The following is a 15,214-nucleotide window of genomic DNA, read 5'->3' as shown; positions in this document are numbered from 1 at the left end:
TCACGTGATGAAGAGGCACCTGGCCACTGCGAGAATATCCTGGTTAGCTGGTGTGTTTCTTGTTGTGAAAGGATTCATAATCTGGCCCATCTGAAAGCCCCACAGTGTGACTTTTGTTAGGAAGAGATCTTGAAAAATTGAGATATTTCTTATTCAGTGAGGTTGCATTCTATGAACTTGCCATCAGAGTGCATCTTAGAGACAATGTCTTTGTCAGTAGAACTCATCAGCACAAGACTTGCGAAGTACTGCTTTTTTTTCTAAGATGAAAAAATCAATGGTCCTTGCGGAGATCCAAGCACAGCACATACTCCAAATGTTGATGGCATTGGTAGTGCTTGGGTTCTCAGTTGTAACAGTCGAGATCCCATAAAAATACGGTTCCCCTGCATGCTTCGGTACAGCCAAACGCATTAGCATATCTGCCGGTCCTTCTTGGTAGCCCCATGTATTGCAACACTGGGGATTTGATTTGCGTGGGTTTTTGTTGTGGTATTTTTTTTCCCCAAAAGAATTAAAACCGTATCGGGGATCTCTTAACTCACCGATTCTTCTGTCATAAATGAAAGTTTAAAAAAAGCTAACAGCGTCTGATTTACGACGTGACTTGCGCTGTTTCAGCTGTAACTGCCGAGCAGATGTAGCGTACGATTTGTTAGGTGTAATTAAGCAGGTAGGTATTTGTTGTAAATATTTAACGAGGGGCGACTGAATGTTGGGGTGGGGGCGGTTTTTTCCTGCCGGTATTTTGAGGGAGCGCTCTTAAGTATTTTATTTCAGTCTCGCTTTGGATGCGCGTTTCCCTGGCAGTTCAGCAGCATCTCTCGGGCGGGGCAGCTGGGCGGACGTCCCTCCCGACTCCATAACACGCCAAAACCCCCCAGTCACGTTGCTGCTGTGTATTTTGGAGATAGATAATCTTATGGCGGGTGTGAACGGCTGTGTGAGTTAAATGAACGCAGAAGGAAAATGGAAAGCTTTCAGAGCCTAGACGCTCATATTGGATGTGCGTAAACACGCGCCCGCCTTCTCAGCACAAAGTGCATTACTGAGATTTATTCTTAATTTTTTACGTTACTCTTTCAAGTTTGACGCTTCGCTTCAGGCTTCATGGAGCCAGGCAGCAAGACGTGCGGCGGCAGGGTGAGGGCTGTAGCTGCTGCGGTGGATCTGTAAGCGGAGGTTCCGGTTCCGGTACAACTTTGCCCCGCAGCCTCACGGGGTTATCTCCCCGCAGCGGTGCCGTAAGGAAGGGATGAGACGTTTTCCAGCACCAGCCAGAGCGTTCAGTGTTACGCGAAGAATCTGTTCAAAATGGTATCGGTTAGTCTTAATACCGTTTTCAAGTGTTCCAGTCCCTCTAGCTTTTAAAGGAGGTGTTGTGTTTTGACATGACCCGTTTGCCCAGAATCTTGCTGCGGCTCAATTTCCTTCCTATCCCTTGTGCTGACTGAGTTCCTCCATTTTCTTCTGTGCTATTTTATTCACGTGCTGAAATATAGTTTGGGATTTCTGTTTTTCAGATGTCTTCTCAGTGTCTCGTGATGCTCAAGAGATGCCCCCCGGCCCGGGTTTGCCTGCCGGTCGTTAAGCGTGGTGAAGGTAAGGGGCCATCCCTCTGCCTGGGGGCTCCCGGCTCTGTCTCCAGCGGGTGCCCCGCAGGTGCGGCCGTGAGGGCTGCCTGGTGGGGAGAGTCGGGGCCCCCAGGGGCCGGGGCTGTTTGTCGCCCCGGGGAGCCCGTCCCAGAGGGGGAGCATGGCCGAGCAGAGCCCGAGAGAGACATGACACTGTCCTCTGGCACGCTCCCGCTCCGCCGTGGGGCGGCCGCTAGCCTGCGGACAGGGGCTGGGGGGGCTGCAGCTGTTTGGGGGGCTGCCCCACCTTTTAGATTTTAGCAGAGCTCCCCCTTTTCTGGGGGGTGGGGTGTGTGTGTGTGTGTGTACCTTTGTAAATGGCACTATTAAAGTAATGAGCTGCAGGTTGGAGTAGATTCCCTTGTTTAGTGCCCTTCTTGGGGGTGAATAAAATTGGGGGGGGGGGGGGGGGGGGGGCGGTGTGATGATGTCATGCGGGGCGCCCCGGTGTCACTGGGGGAGCTGATAATGCGTCAGAGGAACAGGTGAGTGGGGGCGTCATGTAGGGGTTCCCCCCCAAAAAGGGGGGTTGCAGCCCCAAAATGCCTGAAAATTGAGGGGGGCTATTACAAAAACCTCTTATTTTATATATATTGACATGTCATATTAATTGATAGATGTATAAAGGGATTTTAAAATAAGAACTTCTCTCTCCTATATTATATAACGGATTTCAGGATACAAAAATTCTACATTGAGATACAGGGTTTTAAACCACAAAAGTAACTCGACTGTCTAAATATCTAAATTAAAAAATAAAGGAGTTTAAAATGAAGAAAAAGGATAGATGAAGGAATTCAAAGCAGAAGAAAGTCTGACTAGAGCGAGCATCTACGCTTAGTGTGTGTTACATAGTCTAAGCAGATGTGTAATCTAAATAGAGGTTATATAGAGTGAAATAAGCCTAGGTATAACTGTAAGTAGATGTCTAAATAGAGAAGTCGAAAAAGATTGAAGTGTCAAAGGGTAAGTAAGCAGATAGCTAGCCTAAATAGGTGGTTTATATACGTGTTAATATGGAAGTCTGAACAGGTATGTGTAAATAGATATGCTGTGTAAGTGTAAATAGCCTAAGTAGGTGTAAGTGTAAATTTAATAGCTAAGTCTAAACAGGTGTTGTATGTAAATGTAAAATAGATAGTATATATAAAATATAGATGTACTCTGTAAGGATGTGTAAGTAGACACACAAGTGCAAATGTCTATGCTATATAAGGTTTTAAAATGCAAAGAAACCATGTTGACAGAGATGTTTATAGAGAGGATTTAAAAATTGGACACACACCCCACCCCCACCCCCCAATCAACTGAAGACACAAAAGCGCTTTCAAATGCTGCCCCTTTCCCGTTCTCCTTCTCCCATCCCGATTTGGGGCCGATTCCCCCAGATGGGGACTTCCCCCTCTGGGGCTGCGCAGGCAGCCTGGGAGCTGCTGCCAGGGCAGACAAACACCCCAAAGCCCCCAAGTCTGGGTCTGCAATGGGGGGTGAAAAACCCCAAACAGGCAAAACACCCAAACAGGTTTGGGGGAAAGAAAACAATTGGGGGCTCCTGGGAAAGCCCACTCCTGCTGGGTTTGTGCAGCTGGAAAGGAAGGGGGGGGGGGAAAAAAGCGGTGGGGGGTTGGATGGGTTGGAACCCCACTAACCATTCTCATGCACAAAACCAGGAGCAAAAATCACCGATTTCTTTGTTGTGGAAAGGGCCAAAGAGACCCAGAAGTGAACCGTTTGGAAAAGCAATCCCAACTTTGTTCCTTTGGCTTTTTTTGCTTTTCCATAAGGTAAAACCCCCAAAACCCCCAACAACAAAAAAAGCCAAGCCATCCAAACAGAAATCACCACCACCAAACGACCGCCCCAAAAACCCCAAATTGGGGAAAATTTGGGGTGAAACAGCAGCAGTTTGAGGGGCATTGCTGGGGCTTATCCGGAATGGATTCTCCGGAGTGGGTCGGTTATCTGGAGCGGATCATCTGCTGCAGGTGAGCCCAGGTGAGTTGCCCGTTGTGGATTATCCTGGGGGGACCCCCCTGGTGTCAGTCATCCCCATGCATGTTCCCCATGGCGTGTCTGCCCAGACATGCCCCTGTCCGGCAGTGTCCGCCTCCTCCCCCGCCCTCCCTCTGCGTGTGTCTGTGCCCTCCCAGACGCTGTCCCCTGAGATGGCCCCCCTGCATGACTTTTTTTCCCCGGTGACATTCCTCCCCCCCGCTTCCCCTGGCCTCCTGTTCTGTGCTCGCTGAAGCCTCGTGCTTACGCAGGATGAGCAGTGGCGAGGCAAGGCGCTGCCAAGCCAACGAAGCCCAAGGCTCAGCAGCGCACAACTCCTTTGCAGGGCAGCCGCTGGCATCTGGTCTGCCTGGCTGCCCTGTGCCCCGACGCACAGCTGCCCCCCTCACCCCGGGCAGCCTGCCTTCAGAGGGGCAGCTGTGTTCCCCTGATGGATTTTCTTCTTTAACCCTCCAGGACGTGTTGACTTGCTGCTCTCCCTGTCCCAGCCCTGATGCCGCAGGCCTACAGCAACTGATGGGGCTTACTCCGGGCGGGTGTGGGGGTGGGAAAGGGGACCTTTTTCCCCAGGGGGTTTGTGCTGCTTCTCCTCCCTCGGGCGTGGGGTGGGGGCGAGTGGGGCAGGCGGGAGGACAGTGCGCATGCGCAGTGGCGCCTTTTTCTGCTATCTGCCGCCACCGTGCGGCCAAACCGCGGTACTGCAGGCGGGCAGCCGCGCATGCGCAGTGGCGCCATTTTAGCTCTCTGCCGCCACCGTGCGACCAAGGCGCGGTACTGCAGGCGGGCAGCCGCGCATGCGCACTGGCCACCTGTTGTTTTCTGCGCGCTGCTTTCACCGAGCGACCGAGCCCCGGGACTGCAGGCGGGAGCTCCGCTACCCTGGTAGAGATTTCCACCCGCCCCTTATCCGATCGCGGCAGTCACCGGTCGATCAAAACCGGGTACGGCAGACGGGAAGCCGCCCGTTCCCGAGGGTGAAGTTTTCCTCTGGCCGCTGCTGTTGCCGTGCAAGCAGATGCTGGTACTGCAGGCGGGCGGCCGCGCATGCGCAGTGGCGCCCTTTTCTGCTCTCTGCCGCCACCGTGCGGCCAAACCGCGGTACTGCAGCCGGGCAGCCGCGCATGCGCAGTGGCGCCCTTTTCTGCTCTCTACCGCCACCGTGCGACCAAGGCGCGGTACTGCAGGCGGGCAGCCGCGCATGCGCAGTGGCGCCATTTTAGCTCTCTACCGCCACCGTGCGACCAAACCGCGGTACTGCAGCCAGCAGCCGTGCACGGGCTGTAGCGACATTTCGCCGCGCTCACTTCTCCACGCCACTTAGTGACACCCCCCCCCGCTACCTGGTGACGGCACCGTGGGGGCTGGAGCCGTGTACCACAGCCCCTAGCGACAGGTGTTGACCCCTTGCGATAGCCCGGTGAGGGTGGTGCTGATACTCCTCGCCACGCTCTTAGCAACGGGCCCCGCCCCCGGCGATGGGCGGGCAGGCGGTCTGATAGCTGACCCACCTGGCCCCACCCACCTTTGCGACAGGCCCCGCCCCCTGGCAACGGCCCGGGGGGCGGTGCCGGCTCTCTCCCCTTAGCGACAGGCCCCACCCCCTGGCAACGGCCCGGGGGGCGGTGCCGGCTCTCTCCCCTTAGCGACAGGCCCCACCTCCTGGCAACGGCCCGGGGGGCGGTGCCGGCTCTCTCCCCTTAGCGACAGGCCCAGCCCCCTAGCAACGGCCCGGGGGGCGGTGCCGGCTCTCTCCCCTTAGCGACAGGCCCAGCCCCCTGGCAACGGCCCGGGGGGCGGTGCCGGCTCTCTCCCCTTAGCGACAGGCCCCGCCCCCTGGCAACGGCCCGGGGGGCGGTGCCGGCTCTCTCCCCTTAGCGACAGGCCCCGCCCCCTGGCAACGGCCCGGGGGGCGGTGCCGGCTCTCTCCCCTTAGCGACAGGCCCCGCCCCCTGGCAACGGCCCGGGGGGCGGTGCCGGCTCTCTCCCCTTAGCGACAGGCCCCGCCCCCTGGCAACGGCCCGGGGGGCGGTGCCGGCTCTCTCCCCTTAGCGACAGGCCCCGCCCCCTGGCAACGGCCCGGGGGGCGGTGCCGGCTCTCTCCCCTTAGCGACAGGCCCCGCCCCCTGGCAACGGCCCGGGGGGCGGTGCCGGCTCTCTCCCCTTAGCGACAGGCCCCACCCCCTGGCAACGGCCCGGGGGGCGGTGCCGGCTCTGTCCCCTTAGCGACAGGCCCCACCCCCTGGCAACGGCCCGGGGGGCGGTGCCGGCTCTCTCCCCTTAGCGACAGGCCCCACCCCCTGGCAACGGCCCGGGGGGGCGGTGCCGGCTCTCTCCCCTTAGCGACAGGCCCCGCCCCCTGGCAACGGCCCGGGGGGCGGTGCCGGCTCTCTCCCCTTAGCGACAGGCCCCGCCCCCTGGCAACGGCCCGGGGGGCGGTGCCGGCTCTCCCCTTAGCGACAGGCCCCGCCCCCTGGCAACGGCCCGGGGGGCGGTGCCGGCTCTCTCCCCTTAGCGACAGGCCCCGCCCCCTGGCAACGGCCCGGGGGGCGGTGCCGGCTCTCTCCCCTTAGCGACAGGCCCCGCCCCCTGGCAACGGCCCGGGGGGCGGTGCCGGCTCTCTCCCCTTAGCGACAGGCCCAGCCCCCTGGCAACGGCCCGGGGGGCGGTGCCGGCTCTCTCCCCTTAGCGACAGGCCCCGCCCCCTGGCAACGGCCCGGGGGGCGGTGCCGGCTCTCTCCCCTTAGCGACAGGCCCCGCCCCCTGGCAACGGCCCGGGGGGCGGTGCCGGCTCTCTCCCCTTAGCGACAGGCCCAGCCCCCTGGCAACGGCCCGGGGGGCGGTGCCGGCTCTCTCCCCTTAGCGACAGGCCCCACCCCCTGGCAACGGCCCAGGGGGCGGTGCCGGCTCTCTCCCCTTAGCGACAGGCCCAGCCCCCTGGCAACGGCCCGGGGGGCGGTGCCGGCTCTCTCCCCTTAGCGACAGGCCCAGCCCCCTGGCAACGGCCCGGGGGGCGGTGCCGGCTCTCTCCCCTTAGCGACAGGCCCAGCCCCCTAGCAACGGCCCGGGGGGCGGTGCCGGCTCTCTCCCCTTAGCGACAGGCCCAGCCCCCTGGCAACGGCCCGGGGGGCGGTGCCGGCTCTCTCCCCTTAGCGACAGGCCCCGCCCCCTGGCAACGGCCCGGGGGGCGGTGCCGGCTCTCTCCCCTTAGCGACAGGCCCAGCCCCCTGGCAACGGCCCGGGGGGCGGTGCCGGCTCTCTCCCCTTAGCGACAGGCCCAGCCCCCTGGCAACGGCCCGGGGGGCGGTGCCGGCTCTCTCCCCGTAGCGACAGGCCCAGCCCCCTGGCAACGGCCCGGGGGGCGGTGCCGGCTCTCTCCCCTTAGCGACAGGCCCCACCCCCTGGCAACGGCCCGGGGGGCGGTGCCGGCTCTCTCCCCTTAGCGACAGGCCCCGCCCCCTGGCAACGGCCCGGGGGGCGGTGCCGGCTCTCTCCCCTTAGCGACAGGCCCCACCCCCTGGCAACGGCCCGGGGGGCGGTGCCGGCTCTCTCCCCTTAGCGACAGGCCCCACCCCCTGGCAACGGCCCGGGGGGCGGTGCCGGCTCTCTCCCCTTAGCGACAGGCCCCACCCCCTGGCAACGGCCCGGGGGGCGGTGCCGGCTCTCTCCCCTTAGCGACAGGCCCCGCCCCCCGGCAACGGCCCGAGCCTGTGTTTGCTCCGCTCGGGGGGGGGGGGCTCGGTGTGGGTGTTTTCTCTCCCCCCCCCCTCCCGCGCCGGGAGCTCCAGGCGGCTCCCGTACGGCTCCCGGGGCCTTCCCCCCTCGGGGGGCTCGGCCCGCCCCTTTCGCGGGGCGCTGTGGGAAGGGCGGGGGCGGGGCCCGGGGGTCGAAGAGCCCCAGCCGGGGCTCGGGCAGCTCTCGCTGCCCCCGGGCTCCTCTGGCGCCGGGGCTCCCGTGTTCCCTCGGGCGGTCGCAGCTCTGGGGCTGTCTCAGCCCCCCGGGCAGGCGTGCTCTGGCGTTTAGAGAAGCGGAGGCGTTGCCTGAGGTAAGGCTTCCAGAGCTTGGCGCTCTTTGGCAGCAGCTGTACTAGAAAGGTCCCTTGTGGCCTGCTTTGCTTTTTTCCTCCCGGGATGCTGTTTTGGGCGCTGAGGGGGCGGTGAGGCGGTTTAGTGGTATGGTGTTCTGTTTGGGGTTTGGTTTTTGCTTTGCTGGTTTTCTTCCCCCTTGTGAGATCATTTTATTCGTTTATCATTTCACATTATCATTTACCCCGCGCCGTTTCCGTCCCCTCTGGGCAGCAGCGGATCCGCCGCTCGAGGGCGAGGAGCTGGGCCGACAACGGGCCGCTGCAGACTCTGGTCAGGGTACGAGGCTGCTCCCTGGGGAGCCGGCGCAGGGGGCGCGGAGGTACGCGCGGGCACTTGTCGGTGCCCCTGACCGGTGAAGGGGAGGTTAAATTGTTAGAGTGCAAATAAACACATATTATTTAGGGAGGAGTCGTGACTCAATTTAATCGCAGCTATTACTGAACAAACCAGGCAGTCATTATTCCTAATCTGTAATTAAAAAAAATATAAAGGCAGCCCTTTTTTATGCCATAAATAGAGTTGCGAGTCATTAATAGCTCAATCTAAATGCAGCCGTTATTAAATCAACTGCAGGCATTAATGACTCCTGATCAGAAACAAAATAAGGAAATTTTAGAATCTAGAATGAAAATCGACCCGGAAAGCTAAATTGGGAGCGGGTAGTACTGAAATTGTAACAGGGCTGTTAGAAAGTTCGGAGGCAGCGACAGCTCCTGCTTCCAACCCAAGCAGTAAACGAAGCTTTGGGTTCTTAAATGAAGAGAAATAAAGGTGAGCTGTTAAACAGTGGCTGGGTTCAAGCGTAGCTATTAAGAAAATTTGCAGGTACGGGTGATTCCTGACCAGAACTAACAATTCCAGAAGATTTAGATTTAAAAATTACAAAGCTAATGGAGTGCCACAACCGCCCGGATGTAACCGCAGCCGCTTTGGGGGAATGCCCCAGCCCCCCCCGCCACCGCTATTAATTACTGCCAAGGAGAGCGAGAGTGAAAGTAGAAGCGGTGCAGGTGAAATGCGAGCAGTACGCTTTTCCTAAGTCATCCCTTCGTGTCAGGAGAGGAAAGCAAATGGAAAGAAGATGTTTGCAGGGGGTCTGTGCTGGGTTACCTGCGCGTCTCTTCCGTGCATCCTTGAGGAGACATTTAGCTCCTGTTGGGCGCTCGCAGGTGGGGACAGGGCGAGCTGGAGGCAGGATCGGTGCCGGCACTGGTAAAGGGACGGGCGACGAGCTGAGAGAAGAGGGGGCAAGGGCTGAAAAAGGGTCTCCAGTTCTGCAGGGAAGGCAGCGGGATGTGACTCGGCAACCGCTCTGACGAGTGCAGGGTCATTCGCTGCGATGAAGTCAGGGTCTGTGGCTGGCCCGGAGAGGCAGCAGAAATCCCAAACTCTTTGCGGGGGTACCGGCCAGATTAGGGCAACACCTGAACAGTAAAACCATTTAGGGGAAGCAGAGCTGGGCTGCACCGCGTGGCCAACATCCCTCTTCTCCGTGAGTCCCAAAGGGGCAGCTCCAAGAATGTGCTGAGAATTAATGTCTTGCGCTAAAAATGAGACGCAAGTAGCACCCACCCGTGAATTTTATTTTCTCTCTCGCTCTGCGGCTCCTGCCTGCTTGTCTCTCCTCAGTGCGCACCTGCACCTGTGCTCGGATGGGGCAGCTGAGGGAAGGTGCTGCCATCTCCCCGGCCCCGGCGGACCGCCCCTCAGCTGTGTCCTCTGTCAGGGAGCGTCGTCATCTCTCCTGCCCCCCAGAGCGTGTCCTGTAGTGGCAGACGCGCGGGCTTTTCCCTGCACGCGCATACGGGAAGGGAAGGGAAGGGAAGGGAAGCACAGTGAGAGCTGGGCTTGTCAAAGCGTAATGGGGGTGGTGGGAAGCGTAGCTAGAACCGGAGAGCTACAGCGCAAAAGCGAAGCGGACGGGACACAAAAGTAAAATGGTGCACAGGAATGCTGAGGAGAGAACTCCCGCAGCACGCAGGAAATCAGTGTCAGAATCTATTTTCTTCTGACTGCCAAATTAAAAATAATGGCACGCTTTGCAACGCTAAGCTCACTCTAATCGTCTGAACTGTTTCTTTCCAACCCCCCACTGCCCCCAGCACACCGTTCAGCCTCCTCAGCCTGAAATGCCTTGTTTTTCTTCTTTTTTTTTTTTTTTAATGACAGGGCAACTTCTGTTCCCGAGGTGGTGCCTACAGTACAGCTATCTCTTCGAAGGCAGTTTGGTTTAGGTCAGAGAATGTTTAGCCTGGACTGAATCAGCCTCTGTTTCTATTTCTGGAAATCGTCGGTCCTGTGCATCAAGCCCGGAAAAAAGGAAATATGAACCAAAGGACCTGGGGCCTGCAGGGCTAGGAAAATATTTGAGAAGAGGTTCAGCGGGGAAATGACTGTTTGTCTGTGGGGCGTCCAGGCAAGCAACCCAGCTGCTAGAAAGCGGCGCTGTCCCCAGGATGGCCTCGGCGGTCCCGTCGGAGTCGGGGGAACAAGGACAAGGCAGGGTGAAGCATCTGGCCTGCCGTGTGGACCGTGACTGTACAAAGCACGTGTGATGCACTGCAAGTTTACCTGTTTAAACTGTGAGTTAAAGAAGGTGTGCAGTTGCTTTGTAAACAGCCGACGCTCTAAAGCTACACCCATCTAATTGCTAGCTGTATTAAATCTATCGTATTGCTGTTTCTGCATTAAAAAAGAAAAAAACCAACACACCTATGTAAGCACGTCTAAGTACAATGGAAAACCACTGTTTAACGCGTGGCATGTGCGGGTGGTTTTTTTGGGGCGGGGGGGTGGGGTGTATGACAAAAACCTGCGAGAGACACACGCACACACGCACATGTCATGTTTAGCGCTCACCTAAACCCAAAAAAGAAAATCCACTCTTTATTTTGCAGCATTAGCATTAGCTTCCAGCGCACAGCCTGAGCGCGCACCTCTGCTCTCACCGTCTGCTCCCTCTTCAACCGTGCGTGGCTGTCATCAGCTTGCACAGGCTTTGCTCGTGCAAGTTTCTGCGACGGCTTACGAGAAGGCAGGCAAACAGACCCAGCAAGACGCGTAGTGCCTTCCTCTATGGGCTCCGTCCAGCCTTTGTTAAAATGAGCAGAAAAGACATCTGCTGCTGCCTTTGCCCTGACTGACTCTTACAGAGAGCATCTGACTTGACCCGCAGCAAAGCCATGCCCCAGGCAGCAGCACGTATTGGCGCGGACCGCGGTTTCACCCACCTGCTTTACTGCGCCGGTCCTTTCCCACGGCCGATGCCGCAGATGTGGCGCGGCCCACCCCCAGACCTCTTTACGAGGGTTCCCTGGGCTCTGCAAGTCGCCTGCTGGACGTGTTGCTGATTCAGGCACGGGCAAAGTCAGCTTCTTCGCTGGCCGCGGGCCAGGGCAGCCCCGTACCTGAGGGAAACTGAGAATATCTCCAGCGAGATCTCACCGGGAGGCTGGGACCTCGTCAGTAGGGGAGAAGGCCAAGCGACTGACACTGAAAGGGATCTCTTTGCTAGGCTGTAGATCGTAAAGTTAAAAAAGAAAACAAACCTGCCTTTTTTAAAATGCCCCCCTTTGAGTCTGCCACGTTTGATACAGATTTTTTAAATTGCAGGGTCTATCTCCTACAGGCCTCATGCAAAGGGAAGCGAGTACCTCTGGCTCTCAGGACAAGGGGGTCCCTCAGGAGCCCAGGTGCTCACGCCAGCCGGCATCTGGCACAGCACAGGGCAGGAGCTTTGGCAGTAGTACGTGAGCTGAGAATGAGAGTCCGGCAGCGCCGCACGCTTCTCCTGTGAGCCGCCGAGGCTCGCGCGCTGTGCCTTCCGCAAATAAAAGGCCAGAAGAGTCAGCATTTCTGCTAGTTCCAGCCTCATCCGCACCCTCGTCGGTGTAGCTGTAAGCAAGCGTCCCGTAGCGACTGGGAGCGTGGCAGCTGGGCTTCCTGCGCTGCCTTAGGTTGTGCCCTTGGAGAGACCCTTCTCCGAGCCCCGTGAGCCCCGGGGTGGGTGGGCTGCGGTGCCGTTCAACGCTGAATAGGCACGAAGGCCTGTAAACAAAATGTATTTATATCGCACCCGTACCCGGCAGCCAACCGCCGCTTTATTTACGTATTCTGCACCTCCTGCCGACGCTTTTAAACTTAGCCGATATTGCCGCAGTTTTCACTGACGGGGCAGGGGACTGCCACGCTGCAGGGGCAGTGTCTGGGTGTCTGCCACGGACACAGACGTCCTCAGCTGGGTAGGGACAGGGTGAGAGCTGGAACAACTCTGCTGACATGTACGGGCCGTCCCAGGGCAAGGCTCCTGGGTCTGGGGGCTGAAAGGCGAGCCGCGCTGGGTGGTTGGTGTGGGAGTTGTGGAGCAAGTAGGGGGGAAAAAAAGCAACAGGAAAAAAACATCCAAATGTTTCACAGCAGGTAGAAAGCTTGGCAGAAAGCAAACTGAATGCTGTAAAGACAAAAGCCGAAAGCCGGCTATGGACTGGACGAAAAGAGTCAGTGCCACGGAAGGAGGTTATTTCTTCCACTGACCGTAGGAGGCTTTTCTGTGAGAAAACACAACACCTCTTCTTTCGGCTACGGCGCGGTCCCGCAGCAGTAACGGGCCAGAGCGTGCGAGCGCCTCTGGCAGTATCGGTAACGGCCGGGGCACGGCCGAACGGCCAGCCCACCTTCCGCCCAAGGAGAACACCGTTCCCCTGGAACGCCACGCAGACCCAGGACGGGTACGGCGGAGGCCGAGCCCAGGCGCCCCCATTGCCAAGGACCACCTTGGCCTCGCAGCGTCTCACGCTGCGGGGTGTTTTGCAGGCCGTGGCTAAGCTCCGGCCCCCTGCTCGTGGCTGCCCCCGGTCCCCCGGCGCCGGTCGGGCCCCAGCCCCCAGCGCGGTGCGGCGCAGGGCAGCGACCCAGCAGGGCGGCCCCACGGGCCCCAGCCCGCACCCCCCCCCCCCGTGCCTGCGGGCAGGGCCCCGCGGCCGCCGGCCCCTTCCTCCTCTGCTCGCTCCCGTCGCGGACGGCTCGGTACGTGTCACGAGCGGCAGCCCCGTTCAGCCGCTCCCGGAGGGCGCGCGGCTCTGCCCGGCCGTGACCGGGGCCCGCAGGGGTCTCTCGCTCGCCCGCTCGCCCCGAAAGGAGCCGGCCCCGAGCCGGCGCGTCCCGCCCCGCCCGGCCCTCGGCGCCCTCGCGAGCTGAGCGCGGCCCGGCCAGCAGGGGGCGCTGGCGCTCACCGGCTGGGCGCGGGGGCGGTCCGGCGCGGGGGCGGGGCCGGTGGGGGCCGGTCCTTCCGGCCGCCCTCTAAGGGCCGCCCCGCGGGGCCCGGGCTTCCGGTGGCGCGTGCGCGGCGGAGCGGAGGTGGGAGAGGTGCGTGGGGCGGCCGGGTCGCGAGGGGTCTCTTTGCGGTGCCGGGGCCCCTCTGCGGCCCGGCGTGGGAAGCCCGTGGCCGGCGGAGACTGCTCGGAGCTGGGCGGGGAGCGCCGCGGCGGTCCGGCCGCAGGCAGCCATCCCCTGCGGTGGCCGGCATCCCCTCGGGACTCCTGGAGGCCTGGCGGCTCCCGATCCTCGTCTGCGGCAGCCGCCTGAGAGAGCAGCGCGGCCGTAGCCGGGGGCCGGAGAGCGCTGGTGGGTGAGTTCGGGCAGCGGTGGGGGCTCCTTGTGGGCCGGGGGTGGGGGGGGCTCCGTGCGGGCCCGACCCTGGGCCGGGCGGGGGGGGCTCCGTCGCGCCGGGCCTGGGCCGGGCTCGGTGCCGGGCGGGAGGAGCTCCGTCGCGCCGGGCCCGGGGCCGGGCGGGGCGGGGGACGCCTCCGTCGCGCCGGGCCCGGGGCCGGGCGGGTGAGGGGGGGGCTGGCTCCTCCGTGCCGGGCCCGGGGCCGGGCGGGTGAGGGGGGGGCTGGCTCCTCCGTGCCGGGCCCGGGGCCGGACGGGGGAGGCGGGGGCTGGCTCCTCCGTGCGGGCCCGGGGCCGGGCGGGGGAGGGGGGGGCTGGCACCTCCGTGCCGGGCCCGGGGCCGGGCGGGGGAGGGGGGGGCTGGCTCCTCCGTGCCGGGCCCGGGGCCGGACGGGGGAGGCGGGGGCTGGCTCCTCCGTGCCGGGCCCGGGGCCGGGCGGGTGAGGGGGGGGCTGGCTCCTCCGTGCCGGGCCCGGGGCCGGACGGGGGAAGCGGGGGCTGGCTCCTCCGTGCCGGGCCCGGGCGGGGGAGGGGGGGGCTGGCTCCTCCGTGCCGGGCCCGGGGCCGGGCGGGGGAGGGGGGGGCTGGCTCCTCCGTGCCGGGCCCGGGGCCGGGCGGGGGAGGGGGGGGCTGGCTCCTCCGTGCCGGGCCCGGGGCCGGGCGGGGGAGGGGGGGGCTGGCACCTCCGTGCCGGGCCCGGGGCCGGGCGGGGGAGGGGGGGGCTGGCTCCTCCGTGCCGGGCCCGGGGCCGGGCGGGGGAGGGGGGGGCTGGCTCCTCCGTGCCGGGCCCGGGGCCGGGCGGGGGAGGGGGGGGCTGGCTCCTCCGTGCCGGGCCCGGGGCCGGGCGGGGGAGGGGGGGGCTGGCTCCTCCGTGCCGGGCCCGGGGCCGGGCGGGGGAGGGGGGGGCTGGCTCCTCCGTGCCGGGCCCGGGGCCGGGCGGGGGACGGGGGGGGCTGGCTCCTCCGTGCCGGGCCCGGGGCCGGGCGGGGGACGGGGGGGTTGGCTCCTCCGTGCCGGGCCCGGGGCCGGGCGGGGGAGGGGGGGGCTGGCTCCTCCGTGCCGGGCCCGGGGCCGGGCGGGGGAGGGGGGGGCTGGCTCCTCCGTGCCGAGTCCGGGGCCGGGCGGGGGAGGGGGGGGCTGGCTCCTCCGTGCCGGCCCCGGGGCCGGGCGGGGGAGGGGAGGGCTGGCTCCTCCGTGCCGGGCCCGGGGCCGGGCGGGGGGGGGCTCCGTGACCGGCCCGGGCCCGTGCTCGTGCCGGGGGGGGGCTCCGTGCCGAGCCCGGGCCCCGCAGAGAAGCCCTGGTCGGGCATCGTTCGCTTTTGCACAATGTAGGGCTTTCCCCGTTTATTTTCTGTGTACTGTGTTTTGGGCCACCTGAAACCCTTTGGCCGGGGAGGTTTGGTGCGGGGAGATGGCAGGTCTGGAGCCTGAAAGATCTCGGGTGGGGGGCGGGGGAGGTATTTTTGCCTTAAAACTCTGGGCCCACCTCGTGTGTCATGTCGTGAGTCTCGTGACTGTGGCAAATGGCTCAGTCGGGCGTTTTCTGAAAATGTATTCATCCCATGCAGATGTCATCGGGATACAGATCATCTGCATCTTCATGCTCTGACAAGACAAGATGCTGAGACAGGGATGAGCTCCAGAAGGACTGCTGAAAAGAAGAAAAAACCGCACTCCACAAAGTCATGGGGTTTATTTTTGCGTTTGGGGGGGCGGGGTGGCTTTAACAAAAGAGTGCAGTGTTGGCTGGCAGCAGCCTGCAGGGCATTTTTGCTGCCTGATCTCTCCTTTTCTTCTCTTCCACTCCTCTTTCAG

At 62.3% G+C, this 15,214-nt stretch overlaps 1 long non-coding RNA gene across 4 annotated transcripts in view; it reads left to right on the top strand.

The window, feature by feature from the left end:
• The window catches only part of LOC135314221 (uncharacterized), a 108,001-nt gene extending 97,315 nt beyond the window's left edge, over positions 1 to 10,686 (top strand). Inside the window, exons 15-16 of one of the 4 annotated variants that reach the window (XR_010373664.1) lie at positions 1,524 to 1,602; positions 9,902 to 10,686. This is a non-coding gene — a long non-coding RNA (uncharacterized LOC135314221). Of the gene's footprint in view, positions 1 to 1,523; positions 1,774 to 3,304; positions 3,388 to 9,901 lie in introns of those variants that run through there. The other 3 variants (XR_010373665.1, XR_010373666.1, XR_010373663.1) reach the window with 3 other exon arrangements.
• The last annotated feature ends 4,528 nt before the right edge of the window (positions 10,687 to 15,214 follow it).

This window comes from Phalacrocorax carbo, chromosome 7 (genome assembly GCF_963921805.1).
Source record: "Phalacrocorax carbo chromosome 7, bPhaCar2.1, whole genome shotgun sequence".
NCBI classification, from domain to species: domain Eukaryota; kingdom Metazoa; phylum Chordata; class Aves; order Suliformes; family Phalacrocoracidae; genus Phalacrocorax; species Phalacrocorax carbo.
The sequence above is the reverse complement of the archived record's forward strand: the minus strand, read 5'-3'. Positions and strand labels throughout refer to the sequence as shown.